Source organism: Equus caballus, chromosome 8 (genome assembly GCF_041296265.1).
Source record: "Equus caballus isolate H_3958 breed thoroughbred chromosome 8, TB-T2T, whole genome shotgun sequence".
In the NCBI taxonomy this organism is placed as follows: Eukaryota; Metazoa; Chordata; class Mammalia; order Perissodactyla; family Equidae; genus Equus; species Equus caballus.
In genome coordinates this window covers 60,011,284-60,028,038 of record NC_091691.1, presented here as the reverse complement: position 1 = coordinate 60,028,038, position 16,755 = coordinate 60,011,284, and the positions used below count along the sequence as shown (strand labels likewise).

Here is a 16,755-nt window from a genome sequence, read left to right as displayed (position 1 = left end):
GAACATCTTTTCATGTATCTGTGGGCTATCTGTACATCTTCTTTGGAAAAATGTCTTCATATGCTCCGCCCATTGTTTTTAGCAAGTTGTTTGTTTTGTTGTTGTTGAGTTGTATGAGTTACAAATATATTTTGGATATTAACTGCTTGTCAGATATATGATTTGCAAATATTTTCTCCCAGTTAGTGGGCTGTCTTTTCATTTTGTTCATGGTTTCCTTTGCCTTGTAGAAGCTTTTTAGTTTGATGTAGTCCCATTTGTTAATTTGTTCTTTTGTTTCCCTTACCTTAGTAGACATGGTATTTGAAAAGATGCTGTAAGACTGATGTCAAAGAGTGTACTGCCTATATTTTCTTCTAGGAGTTTTATGGTTTCACGTCTTACCTTCAAGTCTTTGATCCATTCTATGTTAATTTTTGTGCATCGTGCAAGATAATGGTTTACTTATATTCTTTTGCATGTGGCTGTCCAGTTTTCCCAGCACCATTTATTGAAGAGACTTTCCTTTCTCCATTGTATGTTCTTGGCTCCTTTGTCAAAGATTAGCTGTCTATAGATGTGTCATTTTATTTCTGGGCTTTCAGTTCTGTTCCATTGATCTGTGTGTCTGTTTTAGTACCAGTACCATGCTGTTTTGATTACTATAGCTTTGTAGTATATTTTGAAGTCAGGGATTGTGATGCCTCAAGCTTTATTCTTTTTTCTCAGGATTGCTTTGGCTATTTGAGGATTTTTGTTGTTCCATATTAATTTTGGGATTCTTTACTCTATTTCCATGAAGAATGTCCTTGGGATTCTGATTGGGATTTCATTGAATTTGTAGATTGCTTTGGGTAGTATGGACATTTTAACCATGTTTATGCTTCCAATCCATGAGCATGGAATACCTTTCCACTTCTTTATGTCTTCTTCAGTTTCTTTCAATAATGTCTTAGAGTTTTCAGTGTGTAGGTCTTTCACCTCTTCAGTTAAATTTATTCCCACATATTTTATTCTTTTTTGTTGTTATTGTAAATGGGATTGCATTCTTGTGGTGTACCACATTGATTGATTTGTGGATGTTGAACCATCCCTGCATCCCTGGTATAAATTCCACTTGATCTTGGGGTATGATCCTTTTAATGTATTGCTGTATTTGGTTTGCCAAGATTTTGTTGCAGATTTTTGCATCCATGCACATCAGAAATATTGGCCTCTAATTTTCCTTCTTTGTGTTGTCCTTGTCTGGTTTTGGTATCAGGATGATCTTGGCCTCATAGAATGAGTTAGGAAGCATTCAGTCTTCTTCAATTTTTTGGAAGAGTATGAGAAAGATAGATACTAAATCTTTAAATGTTTGGTAGAATTCTCCAGAGAAACCATCTGGTCCTGGATTTGTTTTTTCAGAGGTTTTTGATTGCTGTTTCCGTCTCTTCACTTGTGCTTGGTCTATTCAGATTCTCTATTTCTTCTTGATTCAGTTTTGGGAGGTTATATGAGTCTAAGAATTTATCCATTTCTCTTAGGTTATCTAATTTGTGGGCATATAGTTTTTCATAGTATTCTCTTATAATCGGTTGTATTTCTGTGGTATCTGTTGTAATTTCTCCTCTTTCATTTCTAATTTTCTTTATTTGAAACTTGTCTCTTTTTTTCTTAGTGAGTCTGGCTAAGAGTTTGTTAATTTTCTTTATCTTCTCAAAGAACCAGCTTAGTTTCATTATTACTTTCTACTTTGTTTCACTATTTCATTTATTTCTGCTCTAATTTTTGTTATTTCCCTCCTCTGCTGACTTTGGGCTTCATTTGTTATTCTTTTTCTGGTTCTGTTAGGTGTAGTTTAGGGTTACTTATTTGATATTTTTCTTGTTCATTGAGGTGGGCTTGTATTGCTATGAATATCTCTCTTATAAGCAATTTTTCTGCATCCCAGAAGAGTTGGTATGTTTTATTTTCATTTTCATTTGTCTCTAGGAATTTTTAAATTTCTCCTTTGATTTCTTCATTGATCCAATGGTTTTTAAGTAGCATATTGTTTAGTCTCCACATATTTGTCACTTTCCCAGCTTTTTTCTCATAAGTTGATTTCTACTTTCATAGCATTGTGGTTGGAAAAGATGCTTGAGATGATTTCAATCTTCTTAAATTTATTGACGCTTGCCTTGTCTCCCAACATATGGTCTATCTTTGAGAATGTTCCATGTACACTTGAGAAGAATGTGTATTCTGCTGGTTTTGGATCAAATGCTCTCTCTATATATCTATTAAGTTCATCTGATCAAGTGTTTCATTTAAATCCACTATTTCCTTGTTGACTCTCTCTCCAAATGATCATCCATTGATGTTAAGTGAGGTGTTTAGGTCCCCTACTATTATTGTGTTGCTGTTAACTTCTCCCTTCAGGTCTGTTAATAGTTGCTTTATATACTTTGGTGCTGCTGTGTTAGATGCATATATATTCATAAGTGTTATGTCCTCTTGGTGGAATGTCTCTTTTATCATTATATACTGTCCCTCTTTGTCTCTCATTGTCTTTTTTATCTTGAAGTCTGCTTTGTCTGATATAAGTATGGCAATACATGCTTTCTTTTGTTTGTCATTGCTTGGAGTATTGTATTCCATCTCTTCATGCTGAGACTATGTTTGTCTTCATAGCTGAGACATGTTTCCTGAAGGCAGTATATTGTTGTATCTTGTTTTTGAATCCATTCAGCTACTTTGTGTCTTTTGGTTGGAGAATTCTATCAATTTACATTTAGAGTCATTATCTATATGCAAGGGCTTAATACTGCCATTTTATCTCTTGTTTTCTGGTTTTTCTATATTTCCATTTTTTTCTCTTCCTTTGCATTTTTGACTGCCATTTCCTTTTGGAGATTTTCTGTGGAGGTTTTCTCAGTTTTCTCTTTATTTGTGAATTGTGTCTCTGCTCTGATTTTTTGTTTAGTGGTTACTGTGAGGTTTGTTTTAAAGATCTCATAGACGGGATAGGCCATTTTCTGATAGCCTCTTATCTCCATTAGCCTAAACAGGTTCCATCCCTTTCCTTTTCCTCTTCTGAGTTATTGTTGTTGCAAATTATTCTGTTTTGTGTTGTGAGTTTGTGCATAAGTTCAAGTGCTGATAGTCACTTTAATGCTTTCCTTCACTTTATCTTTTTAAGTTATAATTGAATATTTTCTCCCCTGTTCTGAAAGAAAGCTGCAGTTTTTTAATTTTGTTTGTCTATTTAACTCCTTGTTCAAAGCACTGTAGACTTTTGACTTTTTGTTTCAGGTATGAGGGCATCTTTAATCATTTCTTGTAAGGGAGGTCTAGTGGTGATGAACTCCCTTAGTTTTTGTTTATCTGGGAAAGCTTTAATTTCTCCATCATATTTGAGGGATAGTTTTGCTGGATAGAGTACTCTTGGCTGAAACTTTTTGTCTTTCAGTATTTTGAATATATCATTCCATTCTCTCCTAGACAGTAAGCTTTCTGCTGAGAAATCTGCTGGATGTCTGATAGGTGTTCCTGTGTAGGTTATTTTCTTCTACCTTGCTGCCCTTAATATTTTTTGTAATTGACTTTTGCCAGTTTTACTATTACATGCCTTGGAGAAGTTCTTTTAGCATTTATGTAATTAGGTGTTTTATAAGCTTCATGTATTGTAAATCTTGTTCCTTTTCTTGGTTTGGGAAGTTCTCAACTATTATTTCTTTGAACAAGCTCCCTGCTCCTTTCTCCCTCACTTTTCTCTTTGGAATACCTATAATCCTTATGTTGCTTTTTCTGAGTCAGATATTTCTCAAAGAATTCTTTCATTTTTAAAAAATCTTAGTTCTCTCTCCTCCTCCATCTGTAGCATTTTTGTATTTATATCCTCTAAATCACTAATTCTTTCCTTCCTAACATCAGCTCTATCTTTTAAAAGATTCTAGATTTTTTATTTCATTAAATGTGTTCTTCATATCCAGGATCTCTGCTTGCTATTTTTTTTTTTTTAGTTTCAATCTCTTTTGGGCAATATTTCTTCTTCTCATTAATTTTGTTCTGCCCTTCATTGAACAGTCTTTCTTAATTTTCTTATAACTTACTGTTTCTTTATGACAGCTATTTTGAATTCTCTGTCATTTAGGTTGAAAATTCTGTTCCTTCAGTGTTGCTTCCTGGAGAATTGTCATTTTATTTCTGGTCTGAATTATTACTGGAGTTTCTCATGGTGTTTGATGAGCTAATCTTTTGTCAGTGCATTTGTGCTAGTATTAGTTTGCAGATTCCACCTCCTATCACTGGGGAAAGCAGGAGCTGTGTTTCTGATCCCACACTCTGCTGGAATTTGTGGGGGGTGCTATGGGTGCTTGCACCAGCCAGAAGAGCATTCTGGCATGTATGTAGATCTGCTGCTGCCTTTTCTTATGGTCACCAGCTTCTGTGCTTGGTGAGCAGGGCTTTCTCATAGGGACTGAGACTAGGTCACTCCTTGGGGCCTCTGAGGCATGGTGGACCCTCCCACCCACTGGGAAAGTGATCATGAGTGGGCTAAGGTCTGCTGTCATGTCTTCCTATAGTCACCCCAAGGGGTGTTCCCACTTTTGGGATGCAGTCCTACAATGGGCGTTTTCCCACTTTTGGGGCACAGCAGTACTATGGGCCCTTGTGCCAGGCAGGACATCATTTGTGTGCATGCACAGAGCTGCTGGGGAAGGACAGGGGAGTGTTCACCTATCTCCACTACTTCCCAGAGAGCCAGTCCATCCACCTTCACATGTATAGCTGCATGGGTCTTTCAGGTGTCCTCTTGTGCTTTGTGTGTTTCCTCCATTGGTCAGTGATTGTCCATTCAGTTGTAGTTCAAAGAGGGAATGATAAAGGGAACAGTTCACTCTGCTGTGTTGCTGACCTCACTCCTCTCTATCTCTAAATATTGGAGTGACCCAGCGTTCAGGATTTAGATTGACTTTATTTTCTATCTTCATTTATTTCCTTCATGACATTATGTTTTATCTTTTACAAAATGATGATAATGCTGGTAATTCCCAGATTTATTACTCCAGCTTGGGCTTTTCCTGTGAACCCATACTCGTGCATCCTTCCTGACATCTCCACGTGGAACAATAACATACATCTCAAACTTAACATGTCCACTGTAAAGGTCTGGATTCACCTCCACAAATCCACAACTCTCATAATCTCTCAGATCTCTGTAAAGGAGATACCGTTCACCCAGGTGTCCAAGGCTAAAACTTTGGAGAAAACTTTGGAGTCATCCTCGATTTTTCTTTTTCTCTCATACCTTATTTTGAATCCATCAACAAGAGCTGTCAGCTAAATTTTCAAAATCTATCTTCGAAAGCCTATAGCCCTTACTAGCTACATCCTTGTCAGCATAGTCTAGGCTACCACATTGATTTTTCTGCCATAACTCGATCTTCTTCTATCCTTGTCCTGCTATCCTTTTAGAATCTATTCTCCATACAGCAGCCAGAGGATCTTTGAAAAAATATAAACAGTTTGTGTCATTCTTCTGCTCAAAACCCCCAAATGCCTTACTACCACACTTAAGATGAAATGTGAAATGCGGCATAACTCTCCTTTATGGCCCCCTTTTTGACTCACTTCTTATCCTTCTTCCCTTGCTCACTCTGCTCCATTTTCACTGGATTTATTGCTGTTCTTAACATACTTCAAGGATTTTGACTTTGCTTTTCCATCTATCAGAATGCTCATTACCCAAGTATCCACCTAGCATATTGCTTCACTCCACTTCTAATTCCAGTTTCCATTAATTTTGATATTTCTTAAGTTGTCCAAATGTCAAAATTAATAAGCAAAGAATACCTTGTAATCATCTTCACTTGTGATGGGATGATTTCACTAAACTAAAGTAATGCTCCAAATCTAATAACATGCAAAAGTCTAGATATAAGCAAGAAATTCATAATAAATGCATAAACATATACATAATAAATGTTAATAACAGCATTATTTACAGTAGCCAAAAGGTAGTAGCAACCCAAGTCCATCAACAGATGAATGAATAAGCAAAGTGTGGTGTAGCCATATGATGGAATATTATGCAGCCTTAAAAAGAAAGGAAACTCTGTCACATGCTACAATGTGGATGAGCCTTGAGGACATTATGTTAAGAGAAATGTCAGTCACAAAAAGACAAATATTACATGATTTCACTTATATAATGTACCTAGAATAGTCAAATTCATGGAGACAGAAAGTAGAATAGTGGTTGCCAGAAGCTGAGGGAATGGGAAAGTGGGAATTATTGTTTAAAAGATAGACAGTTTTGCAAGATGAAAAGATAGATGGCAGTGATGGTATCAAAACAATGTGAATATATTTAATGCCACTGAATTGCATACTTAAACATGGTTAAGACGGTAAATTTCATGTTATGTGTATTTTATCACAATTAAAACCTTTTTAAAAATGATTATCAAATAATCAATGATCATTTACATATAAAACAGAATTTACAAGTAAACTGTGCAGCACAAGTGAGAACAGAGGGAGAAGTGGTTACCTGTTTGCTTGTGGACAATGATATTTTCTTCCCATCATTAGCTCTCTCTTTCTTTTCAAACTCAGTAGAAGCTGGGAATAATGGTGTGGTATTTTTCAGCTACATGGTACTAGAAACTAACTTTACTCAACCTCTTGTGTCTTTCTTTTCAAAGACACTACAAAAGCTTCATTGACTTGTGGATGAATGTTAGAAAAACCAATCCTTTAAGCAATTCATATGGCTATTTCAATTTTTTGATAAGGGGTAGGGCTAAGGCAAAATGGAATCAACACAAGGACAGGGAGCCTCATTTTAGCTCACTAACTATACAGTGCTATAATGTTGGGGGGCTTATATGTATTATTTTAAGTGAATTGGTGTTTGAGACCACAATTGCCTGATATTGATATTTATGAATCTGGAGAAAGGCTCAGGTCCTGATGGTTACTGGGTCAAGGAGTAAAATCTGGTCTTCCAATACCTAGAAAGAGATAGATTGGAAGAGAAAAATGTGAGATTTAAGGTTCATTCGAAATGAATAATCATTTACCAGGTAGCAATCACTTGTTTGTAAGCCAATCACGAAGACAAACACAGGCTAAAGGCAAAAGGTGAACGGTCTAGAACGAAGGTCTATTTTTAAAAAGGTACAAAAGTGAATGAAACTCACATGATGAGTATAAATGTAAAAAGAAACTTGGAAATTATTTTCTGTTGAAAGTATTCTTATCAATATTTACCTTTATCAATTGTTTGTACTCCAATTCTGAATGCACATTTGATTATCTTCCGCTTTTGTGTCTCTGATAGGCCCATCAGCATGTGTCCTTTATTGGAGATATTCTACTAATTATCCCCATGCTGATTAAAGTGTTTTGTACCAAGGGACCAGGAATTGAAATACAGTGTCTACTGGCCCTCTACCAGGTAAATTCAGCTAGCTGATTGTAGTTCACTTGAGCAATACTGAGTATACAACTATATGATTCTAGGCTTTGTGAGAGGCAGTAGAGATGCAAAGTTAAGATGTATTCTTTAGTAATATATGTGTTATACAGGTGAGAATCTGTAACAAATATATTCAAGACAATGGGTAAACTGCACAGAGCTTTACAAAGGCATGAGTTACTATAAAAGCACAAAAGAACAGCACTAAATTGTGAAAGTTCAGAGAAGGTCTTTCTACAGGAGATGCTATCTGAATTGAGTCTTAAAGAATGAGTAGGATATATCTGGGGGAATAATTAGGAGAAGCTAGCAGGCAGATGGAAGAAGATCACAAAAGCATGAAGTACAAAACTCTGTCATCTTGGTAGGAAATCATAAACAATTCAGTACAGCTAGTGAAAGAAAATGCAGACAAGAAACTATGGCAGGTGAAGCTGAGAGGTAGGCAATGCTTAGACCACAAAGGGCCTTAAATGTCAAGTTATACATTTTGAGCTTTGTCTTGAAAGTCACGTTTGTGTTCAAGTTTCAACAATTAGGATGCAGTGTGAAAAATAATGTGATGATAAGGGCAAAACAACTATTTAGAAGTCCACTGTCATAGTCTAAACAAGATATGATAGAACTTGAAGCAGGATAATGGCAAATTGGTAGAATGAGCATATTCATATAGCTCTCACTATTCTGGCTCCTGTGTAAGTACCATGATCTGAGATGGGAATAACTGACAGATAGGTTCAAGTTAGATTTTGAGTTTGGCTAAGGCTATATTGAGTTTGAGTTGCCTATAGACTATCCAAAGGATATATTCAGTAGGCAGTTAGATATCTGCTCTAATGTGAGATGATCAGGATTGGGTGGGCCAACTCACCAACATGTCAGATCCACAAACTCAGGATAAATTTAGAAACTTGGTCAAGGGCCAAGTTGCAGACAGAAACATACACTACTATGGGAGAGTTTAAATGAAAATGAGACATCAAGGAGTAAAGTGAAAAAAAAAAAAGTAAAACCTGGAACTGTTTTAAAATATAGCATATTCATGGAAAATTTGAGGTATAGTAATGCCAAGAGATCAAGAGATGATTGCTACTGAAAAGATAGTTTGCTACTCAGAGTTCCCAAGAGGTGGGGGCACTGCTACCACTGGAGGCTAGATGTGTCAGTCTTGAGCTAGAAAGAGAGGGGGAAATATCAGCAAGAGACTATATTGTGGTTTCCATGGGAAGAAATAGGCAAGGCAGCGTTTAGGATTAGCTAGTCTGAATAATTTCTGCAGGCTCTGGAGCATACAGTCTGTCCCTTGTTGTCTAGAATTTGACCTTGGACTGATTAGGGCAGGTAGATAGTGGTCTAGAGTGTGAAAGTCTGAGAAGGGAGATGGTTGCGGGTGTAGACTCTGGATTGATTGGTTTGTGTATGAAAGGCATGCTCCCAGGAGGAGGACTCCTCCCAAAGAGGGAAGGTCATGGAGGAAGGAGGAGGCCAAAGGAAAGAGACTCAGGCATATTATCAGGTTGTCTGGAGCAAGGAGTGTTCAGAATATGAATACAGGGTAGGTGCTAAAGCATGAAGTTTACAAAAGCTAGAAACATGGTTAAGACGAGACTCAAGGCATGAAGGACAGGGGAAATAGTTTCTGGAGAGGACTTTTAACATTCAAGAAGATTCACAAATCAAAGAAACAGGCTAATAAAAACAATTTTGTTGAAGGCCTGCTACATGCCAGGCATTGAGGGAGTGCTAAAGAGTAACTTCTGCAAATGATGGGGAATCAGTGTCCACTGCAAGACGCATGCAGGACACGGCAGGTACTTCAGGCTCTTCTTCTTGGCCTCTAGAAAAGAAAGGAAGTTGAAGAAAAATTCTCTATACTTCCTTCCCTAACCACAGAAATAGTTAGCATACTTCTTGTCCTAGAAGGGGACACAATTAATTAGAAACATGATGAAGCTGTTAACAGAGGGTGATACATGAAGATGTGTTTCAGGAGCTTCAAAAAGAAAAATTGATACCCCGCAGATAAATTTGTTTATTCAGGTATTTAAATGATGTTTATCGTTGAAGCATCTGGGTGTTTCACATCTCAGAAAAGCGTCATTACTGAAAAAGGTAATTTCAACAACAGAAAGCAAAACAATTGAATAGAATTGTTGCCTGAGGGACTGAATGACCCAAACACAACACAAACTCTGAATAATCCCAATAAGGAATAGAAAAGGAAGGTAAAAGAAATTAACCAAAACAGGAAAACTCTGGATTTAGTGGTTTTAACGGATTACCAGTTTATAGTTCTTACAGATTATTTCCAAAGATTATTCTTGAATACTTGCCAGAAGTTTGACCTGATAAACTGGATTAAATAAGAAAGTCTGAGTTTATTTGAATTTTGCTGTTGTCTTTTTATTTATAAGAGTGCCTCATATCTGGATTACAGCATAAGATTTTCCTTAAATGAATAAATTTCTCTCCCCTTGAATCCCTCTTTTCAGACACTGCCATACCAATCCACCAGGGAGTACATCACCATTAATGGGATTAAATTTGTTCAACCTTACTTAAAGAACCTAGAGCAGCGGTTGTAACAAGATGACCTCCTCACTCTATAGCTGTATTTTCTTTGGCTTAGTCAGTAGTAATTTTTTTCCTTTAATTGAAAGTCTTTAGTTTGCCAGCTGCTAGAGAGACCTTTCTCTTTTTTGCCTTACAATAACACATTTCACATGTTTAAATATTGCTGCCTCAAATTCTCTCTTCTAGCCCCCATCACTCCTGCCTCTTCATACACAGTCTAACTAAAACCACAATAACAAGCTTTTAGAATTCTCATAAACATCCCCTAATACATACACACGCACACACACACACGCAACTTTCCTATAGCTGTCCAACTTAACACTTCTGTAATTTCTTCTTTTTGGTGTTTGTTTTGTTTTGTTTTGTTCTGTCAACCTCTTTCACATGTATTTCAATTTTCCCAATATTGTTCTAATTTTGGATTTGTTTTTTGGAGGGGTGAACATTTTTCTATACCATTTCTGCATATTGGTCTTTCTGAGCACCTACTGTTGGGCCAATCCCAACTTGACCCTTACTACAAAAACAAGTTTAAGATACATTTCTCCATGATTCTTCTCCAACAGTTTACACCTTCACTAAATTCATATTGTATTTACTTGTGCTTTGCTACTTTGTATTTTTTCATTATAGTTTATTCCATCTCATTGTCTCTGTGAAACTGGCAAAGAGTTAGCCATTGATGATTAAGTAGCTAGGAACCTTAAGTTTTTTTCCTTTTTGCAATTACTGATTTTAACCTTTAGCTGTTTAGCCCACCCATTGTTAACTGTGCTGCTTAGGCAACACATTATCTGACTCCCACTAGGTTCTTACAGAAAACATCTCCCTGGAGCCGGAGTTACCGTGGTAATGGGTGTGTGAGCTGTTTTCCAGGAACTAGAACTCCTTGTCCACTTCAGGCCAGTTGAGACCACCAACTCATCAACGGGCCAGCACAATATCCAATAGGTGACCTTTTGACGTCAAGAGGCTAAAAACTCCACCCTCAGATCACAGTAATGCCGCCATTTTGTGAGCATGCATCCTGTGAAGAGGCATGGAGTCTGACTATGCTTTCACAGATCATCAATTACCTCACCTCTCCTCACCTCCAATCACCTCTCTCCACCTTTCAGACCACCTTGGCCCCCATCCCATAAATATCCCTGACTCCCTATTTTCAGGGAAGCAGATTTGAAACTCACACTCTCGCTTCCTTGCATGGCTGCCTCGTGATTAAACTCTCTCTCTGCTGCAATCTCGTCATCTCAGTGTTTGGCTTTCTGGGTGGCAGGCAAAAATGAACCTGGCGTGGTAACATCTGTAGTGGAAAACCTGTTTTTACAAAAAAAATCTTTTAGATCTCAAGGCCAGAAATCAAATCTTTTATACTTTTTAATATGGCAAAGCACAACAAATGTGACAAGTCATAGATTCTCAAATATCCACTAACTGATGGATTAATGTAGTCTATTCATATAAGATTAATTTTTATTTTTCATAAGTAAATATATTTCTATAAGTTCCCTGGATAAATGGTAGTATAACAGTTTCTGTGAACTACTCTCTTCATATTTTGTTTCCTAAGTCTATAATATAAACCTTAAATGCAGTGATGTGAAATGATAGTGTCTGATTTTCACCTACTTATGTACATGCTTATATTTTGCTCTGTATTTTTACTTATAGCTACACAGACATGGGAATATCTGATAATATGGCATCTAACACTAAGTTAACCGATCAAAGAAATAACTATTACCCCATTATGGAATTAGGAATGCTCACTGAAGTTCCATGAAGATCAAAATATCTCAAAGTCAAAAAAATCATTCAAATGACTTCCAAGAAGCAAGAATATGGTGCGTGTTTCAGAAAACAGCAACAAAAGACAACCACGAAAAATGTTTCAAGATGATCTCAAGCAGCTAAAGTGTCTTCATTTTCAGATGATTCCCTAATTTCAAAGAAACATTAGAATCACGTACAAAAGCATTTTCTTCACCAGCAAGTTCATTACATATGCCATATGTAGGAAACATCCTACAGCACAAGAAGAGGGAGGAGTGCAGTCACATTAGTTCAGCCTTGAAGAGTTTTTTGGTTTCTTTTAATGTGGCAGATTAAAACCATTATGTGACGTCACAGCAAATTGATCTCCTTTCCTTTTATAGGATGTAATAGTAAGGCACATTTCTGAGTGAAAATAGAACCAACTTTCCTCACTCATCTTCCATAAACTCTGCTTGGAGCCCTATAGGCCTGCTGTTTGTTCTTAACTGTAGATTTATAGATCCAAAAGTTTAAAATGGTTTATTCTTTTGGCAAAAACATCTATCATGCAGTTTATTTTCTGCCAGCAGGTTGCAATTAGACCTCCTTCACGACCATGTGGCTGAAGCAGTCAATACACAGGTGTGTCAGAAACCGTGTTCAACAAACGCTCATCATTAAAGCAGCGAGACATAACTGAATTTAACGAATACTCTGAACAAAGATGATAAAAAATCCACTTCTCTTTCCAATTCTTAAAATAAAAAAGAAACTCAAAAAATATCCAAGGCAGAATTTCCTCAGCTATGTGCGAGAAATACTGGTATTTTGGATCAGTGGTAGAGAAAAAAGAAAGAAGTGTTATCACACAGTATACCAGCAATCGCTATGCCTAATCTGTAAAACTTTGTTGGCATATGCAAATGAGTTGCATATGAGAAGGTAACTGATCAAGTAATTTTGATGGAAAAAGAGATATAGAATCACAATAAGGTATACTTCAAATCTTTTTCACCGGAAGATCTTGCTTCGCTTATACATTCATCCAAAGAGTAGTCTCAAGAGTTTTAAGCCTATTTGCCTTTTCTTTTCTGATTAAAAACAACAACAGCAATACACAACAAAACTCTGAAAAGATGTTCACTAAATTCCAACTCTCTTGATGGTACTTTGTGCTCTCTTGGTGGTGGAATGATGAATCATATTTATTTCTTCTCTTTGTTTCTCTGTATTTGTCATGTTTTATCATATTTGTTATGTCTATTTTAATGAAATAGCACATTGTAGATAAAACTAAAGTGAGCTGTGTCTCCTATCCCAAATCCTAACCCCTTGTACCTTTACTGTAGTAGGAGCAATGAGTAACACACATTGTGTAACTTTCCAGTATGTCTGTTGATTGTGTGTATGTGTGCAACATGTTACTTTATGTTTCATTTAAGTACTGAAGATAATACTGAAATTTCCTTTTTTCATCATTGTTTTACCCTCTATTACATCAGTATATGCTAATGTAGTTAATTCCTTTTCTCCCATATATAGTATTCTACTGTAGAGTAGATGACATATTATTCATCTGTTAGTCTGTTGGACATATAAAATTGTTTCCAAATGTGTCTTATTACAAAAGGAGCTAAAATGGAAATCCTTGTGCACATATTTTTTAAAATAGTTTATATGTAGAATAGAATGGCTGGTTTGACAGGGAAATAATTATAGTTGGTTATTGACAAATTTTATCTCAAACTGTCATACCATTTCATACTCCTATAATTACATATGACAGTTTCCACAAGACCCTTTCCAGTATTTGACATTATCAAACTTTTAAAAAACTTTGGTCAATGTAAGTAAGAAATAACATTTTTTTTTGTAAACTGGCACTTCTCAGGTTGCTAAAAATGTAAAAATGTATGGGCATATTCTAATATTTTTAGTGGACCCTTGGGTTCCTCCTCAGTGTATTGTTTATCATTGACACTTATAATTTTTTTCCTACTGGAGTGTATGTGTTTTTGCTTATTGAATTCAGAAATGCTAATGGACAATAACAATTTTATTTGTCACAAAGTGACATACATTGCTTCCTAGAAGCCCTAGCTTAGTTATTAACTTTGTTTATGGTGACGTTAGTCATGCAGAAGTTCATAGTTTGATATAATCAGATTCACCAACCTTTATTTTATAAGATTTGCTTATGTACTGGATTTAAGAAATCTTTCATTACTGTATACAGACACAGTGTCCTACACTTTCTTGTAATATTTTAAAATTTTATTATGTCCTCCATCTGGAAATACTTTATATAATGTAAGATAAGGATCAAACTTTTTCTTCTTTTATGGAAAGACTATTATTCTAACATCATTTATTTAATAGTGTTACGTTAGCCCACAGGTTTGCAATGTCCCCTCTACCAAGATTCCCTATTTGCCCAGGTCTATTTCTAAGTTCTCTATTCTGTTCCAATTGTGTGTTGTCTATTTGACAAGAAGGAAACTTCCTTTATTCGTTTTTATTTTTCTCCCAGAATTATCATAGCTATTTTTGTCTCATTCTCATGAAATTTAGGATCAGTTTGTCCAAGATCTACAGGAAATTTTTTTTTGAGATTTTCATTGTAATTACATTTCACTGGTAAACAACTTTGGGAAAGAATTGACTTATTTATGATATAAACTCTTGTATTCATGAACTTATTGTATAATTTCATTTATTCAGAGCTTCCTTTATGTTTTTCAATACTTTGTAATCTTTTATTTCGGAAAGAACTTGCATATACCTGCCCACAATTTCCCCTAAATATTTTAGTTTATGTTGATATTGTGAATGGAGTCTTCTCTACCACTACTTTTTTTAGTTATTGCTGATTGTTGATCTGGAATACAGCAATTTTGTTGAATGTTCTTGTTAGCTCTAATGATTCATAGGTTACTTTTGGTTTTCCTGTAGATAATCAGAGTCTGTAAATAAGTATGATTTTGTCTTCCTTTAAAATATTTTTGACCCATGTTTCTGTTTTTCTATCTTATTTAATTGGCTGGCAATTAGAGTTTCTAGTAATGTAAAATAATTGGGATCTAGAGGTCATTTTGATTTTTGTCCACTCTTTTATCAAAAGTGTAACTCTTCTGTGTGATGTTTACTAAGGTTTTGGTGCATAATCTTCATTAGGTTAAGGGAATTCTCTTGTATTTATAGTTTGATGAGAATTTAAAAGACGAATTAATTATTAATTCTACCAAACATTTTGGTGTACCTTTTCAAATAATAGTACTCATCACTAATCTGATAAGAAAGAATGTATATTGATAATATTTTCTGATGCTAGAATAACCTCGCCCTCCTTCAACAAACTTAGTAATAGATTAATGATAAAAGCGCATTCATGGGACCTCCCAGTGGTGTAATGATTAAGTTCACGTGCTCTGCTTTGGTGGCCCGGGGTTTGCAGGTTCAGATCCTGGGCGTGGACCTAGCACCACCAGTCAAGCCACGCTATGGTGGCATCCCACATAAAGTAGAGGAAGATTGGCACAGATGCTAGCTCAGAGACAATCTTCCTCAAGTAAAAAGAGGAAGATTGGCAACAGGTGTTAGCTCAGGGCCAATCTTCCTCACACACACACACACACACACACACACGAAACACATTCAATTTAAAAATTTTATTTAATATTTCAGTCTATACATTCAAATATGGCACTGCTCTCTGTCTTTTTTTCTGTACTCTTTTTTCCCACTTTTGTTATGAAGTCAACAAAAGTCATATAAAATAATGCACATGACTTTCCCAGTTTTTTTATGCCTGGAAAAACTTTTTATAAGATGGACAGCCTCTGCCCTTTAAAGATTAGTAAATCTGTAAACTGCCTGGCCTAGATACGTTCTTGAATAGCAACATTTTATTACTGATTTAATTGCTTTAATGTTTAAGTTTCTTTTTCTTTTTAATTCAATTTTGGTGATTTATGTTTTTCTGAAAATGTTACATCTTTATCTGATTTGAAACCCTTGACAATTTTTATATAAATCAATGCTTTAAAAAAACTCTATCCGCTACTATGTCCCCTCTTTTCTAAACTCTTTCATATCTGAAGTTGTGTTCTATCTTCTTTTTAAAAAAATTTTTGTTTCTGTTTGGATATTGAAATAATGGAAATAAAGTTAATAGTGTTACTCTACCCTCTAACAGAACTAAAAGGTTATTTAAATGTTCTTATAAAATAGATGAGTTACAAAATTGAATTGTGGAAACAAGCAAAAACTTTCTTATTCCTAAATTAAGTTACTTCCTGCAAAAGATTACTCCCTACACTGCGTATTTTCGAGACAATTTCTCAGTATTGTATTTTAAATGTGACGTGTTTTGCTATAAAGGTCAGATGCACTGGTCTATTCCTATAAATCTATTCCTATAAATAACATTCTAATGATATTTAAGAAGACCTGCTTTTGTTCATTTTTAAGATTATGTTTTCCTGTCTCATTTCAGAACTATCTCTGACCAAAACCTTTGCTCAAGATGTTGGTCTCTCATGTTGCTCCTGAATAAACAGTCTGCCTGCAGAAAAATTTCTCATTGAATAGATCATTTCTTACTCTGTGACATTTCTTAGGCACTTTCTTTTGTTTTCTTGACCCAGGTAATCAAAGATTGATTGATATAAATTGGCTAGTTAAAAGTAAGGCACATTTTTATGACTTTTACTCCTTGTTGTCATTTTGCCTTCAGATATAATATAAACAATGGTATTCCTATCAGCACAAAATAAATGACAGTTTTAATTGGAATATTTCTTTGTAACTGATCCTACTTATTTTTAAGGCAGTCAAATACACATGGATTTTACGCTGGCCTCCTCCTTTCAGATGTGGTGCCCTTTGGGGTAGTTATAACGCTACTTGGCCCATGCTCTTCTGATAACACCTTAGAGTGGCTTTTCTGCCTTTTTAAATGCCATGTACCAAAGGCTTTTTATTTATTTAGAGTC

General features: G+C 35.5%; 1 long non-coding RNA gene across 1 annotated transcript; it reads left to right on the top strand.

The window, feature by feature from the left end:
- The first annotated feature begins 2,745 nt into the window (after positions 1–2,745).
- LOC138925387 (uncharacterized) lies at positions 2,746–16,336 on the top strand. Its single transcript, XR_011441465.1, has 3 exons — positions 2,746–7,408; positions 11,678–11,850; positions 12,352–16,336. It is a non-coding gene; the product is annotated as an uncharacterized lncRNA (long non-coding RNA).
- Positions 16,337–16,755: the final 419 nt, after the last annotated feature.